At 32.2% G+C, this 5,336-nt stretch overlaps 1 long non-coding RNA gene across 1 annotated transcript; it reads left to right on the plus strand.

The window, feature by feature from the left end:
• Window positions 1–594: 594 nt before the first annotated feature.
• Window positions 595–3,700, plus strand: LOC113784424 (uncharacterized). Its single transcript, XR_003470478.2, has 3 exons — window positions 595–1,203; window positions 1,358–1,500; window positions 3,397–3,700. It is a non-coding gene; the product is annotated as an uncharacterized lncRNA (long non-coding RNA).
• The last annotated feature ends 1,636 nt before the right edge of the window (window positions 3,701–5,336 follow it).

Here is a 5,336-nt window from a genome sequence, read left to right on the forward strand (position 1 = left end):
TTTGATGTAAAGTTCAACATAGTGAAGGACGCGTTTTGTTCCTTTCCTTTTAGTCGTCCTTTTATTATGTTTCCTCTTAATCTACTTGTTTCCTTGGATGTACAGTTCAACATATCGAATAATGCGTGTTGTTCCTTTCCTCCGATCTCTTTGCTTATTCTAGTGACTTTCTTTGGTCACTTCCTCTAGTTATATCTTCTAGTGGTATCATATGGTGGTATCCTTTGTTCTCCAAACCATCCAAGATCTAACATATTCAAGGTTGGAAAGTAGAGCTAGAAAATCTTATCAGCAGAAAAATCAAGTATTTGCAAACATATAATGGGCATAATACACTTACCTAACTTTTTAGCATTTTTTTGTTAAACACGATATTTAGAGAAATTTTCAGTTCATAAGAAACAACAACAAAATGATATGGCAGAGGAAATAAATGTCTCTAACTAAAAAGGTGATACATATCCGGTTAAATTCTGGATGTTTCTAAGGGTTTCTATGGGGTTTGATGAAGTGGACGGTTTGGCCCAACTGTTTGTTGTGGGGGAAACTAGGAGTGCTGGGGTGAAAGCTCCCTACATTATAGTTCAGGGGTATTGTTGTAAAATGAAACATGTTATTAATATTTAAGCATAACTTGTATTCTATAAACCCTAATTTCATTAATCTAATAAAAGGGAATTAGATTTGCTCTATAGTCGGAGATGTAAGCATCATGGCTTACCAAACCACTACAAAAAAATTTGAAGATTGCGACACACATGTTGCAAGTTGCAAAGATTGCCAAGGAACCGCCCTCGTTCATTGTCTGCGACAGTTCCATACAATTGCCGCAACATTTTGGAGAGAAACATGTTTTTCCTTTACCCCACATTTCATTTTTCGCTCTTTGAAGTTGTTCTCGCTCGGACTCTGAAACCATTTTCCCTCAAAACCCCAAAATTATTCCCCCAAATTATGAAATCCTCCATATGTCTCAAATCCTCCATTTCTCTCAAATTTCCAAACCTTTGCAAGTGCTGCTTTCTCTCAATCTCTCAACTTGCCAAACAATCTAAGCTTTCAATCCCTCAAGCCGCCAAGCATTTAAATCCAAAGAAGAACCAATCTCAGCATTCTCTCTGGTGATGACGTGCTTCCTGCATCTCTCTGTTTATGGCACAACGTAACACTTGTCCATCAATGGCATCGTAACACATCCAATTTGTAAGTAATCCTAAAACTAACATCATAGTTGTTGACTACCACCCTTAAATTAACATCTTAGTGCTATGTGTTTGTTGATGATGGTGGGGATGATATTGAATGGTGGGTTTCTTAAGTTTATATTAATTTATAATTATATATTTTCAATTTTCAGGGGTATTGTATCATAGATGATTCCTGGATGTTTGTTTTGTAACTATCCTCTAGTTATTCAAGATTCCTAGAAAATAAGAATCTTGTATTATCAATTCTTGTATTCAAGCATTTTAAAAGTTATCAATCAGACAAAGAGTAAAGGTAAACTCTTCAATGCATGTTGGCTTATTATTAATTATGATAATTTTATATTCTTCAAGGTTTAGAAAGTTCGTGACTAAACAAAAATTTAAAGACAAGAACAAATACCCCTTAACAATTATGGATTATTATTATTTTATTAATTTTTTACAATTAGGATGAATTGTATTATTTGATATTAAACTGATATATGCAAAGAAATTCAATCACTTTATTTGACTAGAAGGAAAAAAATAAAATTCATTTTGCTAAAGTTTACAAGAAAACCAATCACCAATGAATATCATACTTCAACATTGGCTAGCTAGTTCTTGTTCTGTTTCACTACACTCTCATTATATTCATCATGATGATTCATGTTATGTATTTTTATCCTCTGGTTAACGACTTGCATTCTTGTTTGGGATTTTGTACAACAACAACAAAACATGGTGCATCTCATTGTGGACTAAGGAAATGATAATTTATTTTACAGTGTCCGTTGCTCTAATATTTTTTTTTCTCTAAAACTATTTTTTTTTTGTAATTTTTTCCTCAAAAAACTCTATTTATAATGACTAATTAGGTTAAAATTATTTAGGAAATGATATCTCAATTAATTAATAATTAGAGTAAAATCAGAATTTTTATTTTTTCTTTGAAAACTTGCTTTAAATGGCTAAAATTTGATATTGTTGGAAAATAAATCAAATCAAAATCAATCCTAATTATAATTTTTGATTTATTTTTAAAATAAAAAATTTTGAATAAATGTGAAGGGTGCATGTCGTTTTCTTAACTAATGATGCACGTTATTTTCTTAGTTTCAAGTGTGAGTCGTTTTTTCAACTTAAGATGTAGGCCATTTTCTTGACATGTGACACAAATGGTGAGTTGTTTTTTCAACTTAAGAAGCAAGTCGTTTTCCTAGTTTGGGGTACGAGTCGTTTTCCTAGTTTGGGGTGCGAGTCGTTTTTCCAACTTAGAATATGAGTCATTTAATCAGTTTAAGATGCAAGTTGTTTTCGTGACTTAGGATGCAAGTCATTTTATTGGCTTAAGATGCACGCCGTTTTCTCGGCTTAAGAGGTGCGTGTTGTATTATCAGCTTAAGATGCAAGTCGTTTTCCCGGGTTATGGTGCAATTCGTTTTCTTGCTTACGATGCAAGTAATTTCTTGGCTTAGGACACAGACAATATAGGTTGTTTTCTCAGCTTAAGACATAAGTCGTTTACCCAATATTGGGTGCAAGTCGTTTTCTCGACTGTAGATGAAGATCATTTTTTCGACATAAGGTGCAAGTCATTTTCCGACCATAAGATGCTGGTTGTTTTTTTCACTTCAAATTTATATATTATGAAATATCATAAATGAACGCATTTGATTAATTACTATATTTTATTTTATTTATTTATTTATTTATTTTTATACACGTTTTTTGTATGGACACGATCCTTTAATTTATGGATGAGGGGAACACATATGTTTTACTTCTTTTTTTTTTTTTTTTTTTTGACGAACCATGATTTTTGCGATCTTGGCTTTTGAAGAAAGACCATTGTGATTTAAAATTAGATGTCAAGTTGCCCTTTGGCTTCTACTCTAAACACACTTTTTGGCCTTATGCGACTTATTATATTGAGGTGTGTAACACATTTACATTTTTACCTCCTAGTACATAAATGATCGCAAGATGCATTTGACAAAAAGAGTTTAACACAAAGGAAGACGATAAAAGAAAATAATGATATATTGATTCATGATTAAAGTATTTGGGCACATGTTTCTAGTTTTTTATTGTGGCATTTTAAAAGCTCTCTATAGTTTAGATTAACTTTTTAGCTTGTTTCTAAATTTTGGGTCGAAATTGAATTTTAATTATATTATTTATATATTGACCACTGCTTGCTTTGTAGGCCATAACTTGGGCTCTAGATATCGAATTGACGCACGCGAGTAGGCGTTGGAAATCGAAGAATCAGACCCACAACTTTTGTGTTGGAATAAAAGTCCAGTGCCAAACTTTACTTGGCCAAAATTGTAGATTTAGTTATCTGAGCTTTTGTAATAATTTTAAGTATTGGACCATTTGTTTTACAAGCCCAAGAAAGCGAATACAATATATTAAGAGTTTCCTTCTATTTTGAATAATGTTGTTTCAGATTGAGAAAGATATAGAAAAACAATTTATTTATTTATTTATTTTATGGAAGGCTAAATTTCTTAGATTGATCAGCTGTTTCGGAGTTTCATAAACACCTTGAGGTTCAAGTTATAATGATAATTTCACGTTGTGATTTTATTTATCTTTATTCGATTATATTGTTATTCAGATTGCTTAATACAATTTCAATAGGACTGATTAAATTAATTTGACATAATTTGGTTTCTATATTAATTAAATGATAGTTTTCCGACGCTTGATCGTTAACTATAATACATCATATTTTGTGATGCTTAATCCAGTCACAGAAATCGAATTCACATAGGGTTGATTATGCCCGTTTGATCAATTCTATAGTCAAATAGGAATAGAGTCACGATTTAGAAATTAAATATGTTGATAGAATCTAGGATAGGTCTGAAACTCTCGAATCAGTGGATTAATCGCTTTGCTAATAAGTTTGAACAATATCTGAAAACTCCCTTTTCTAATTTCGACAACCCCCCTTTCTAATTTTGACTTTCAATTTGGCTAATACTATTATAACATAAGTCCTTGCGAAACGACTAGAGTTATTACATCTACCTACGTTTTATTACTTGTATTTGACCCGTGTGCGAAAACATATCAAATTGGCGCCGTTGTCGGGGACTCTCTTATAACAATATTAACCAATTTTAGAGTATTACTAACCATCCTAACATTTTTTTTTCTTGTTTTGCTGATCTACAGTTCGGATAGGCTTGTTGCTAGCTCGTAGGCACTTTACTAGTCAAAAAAACTAGTTTTCAGGCGATTGTCTCGGATTGCTCGGAATTTTGCCATAAAATCACAAATTCCAAATTCCTTCGTTTAGACCATTTTTTTTATTTTAATATTCTAAAAAAAATTCCAAAAAAATTTGCGTTATCTTTATTTGATTTTTAGAAATTTTTTGTGGTATTTTTAAATTTTTTGGATTTTATTTGATAGGGTTTTCCATTTTTTACTTCAATTTTAGCAATAAGGATATTGTTAGAATTTTCCGAATTGTGGTTTTACACTGCATTGTTATATTCTCATGATTCATGACTAGGGCTAGTTCTGTGAATCTGCATTCCCTTGACCCTGAAAAAGATAGGACCTTCCGTTTACGTGGTATACTTAATAGAGCCGCTAGTGCTAACGAGTTAGAGTCATATAGTGAGAGTGACAACTTGATGTAAAATATGGATGATATGAATAATAGAACCTTAAGACAACTTATTGCACCTAATGTCACTTATAATGCATTGTGTATCACATATCCTAAATTACTGTACCATTTGAACTTAAATCTGGTTTAATTAACTTGTTTCAAAGTTTAATGGTCTTGCAGGTGAGGATCACCACAAACACTTGAAGGAGTTTCATGTTGTGTGTTCTACCATGAACCCTCAAGGAGTCACATAAGACCATATCAAGATGAGAGCCTTCCCATTCTCACTTCAAGATGTTGCCAAGGATTGGTTATACTACCTTCAGCTAGGTTCTGTTACAAGTTGAAATGATTTGAAGAAGTTGTTTCTAGAAAAATTCTTCACTGCCTCAAGAGCTGCTTCAATCAGAAAAGAAATATGTACCATTAGGCAGATTGACACGGAATCATTACATCAGTATTGGGAGAGATTCAAGAAATTAGTGTCTAGTTGTCCTCATCACCAGATTTCTAAA

Source organism: Cicer arietinum, chromosome 2 (genome assembly GCF_000331145.2).
Source record: "Cicer arietinum cultivar CDC Frontier isolate Library 1 chromosome 2, Cicar.CDCFrontier_v2.0, whole genome shotgun sequence".
Taxonomy (NCBI): Eukaryota; Viridiplantae; Streptophyta; class Magnoliopsida; order Fabales; family Fabaceae; genus Cicer; species Cicer arietinum.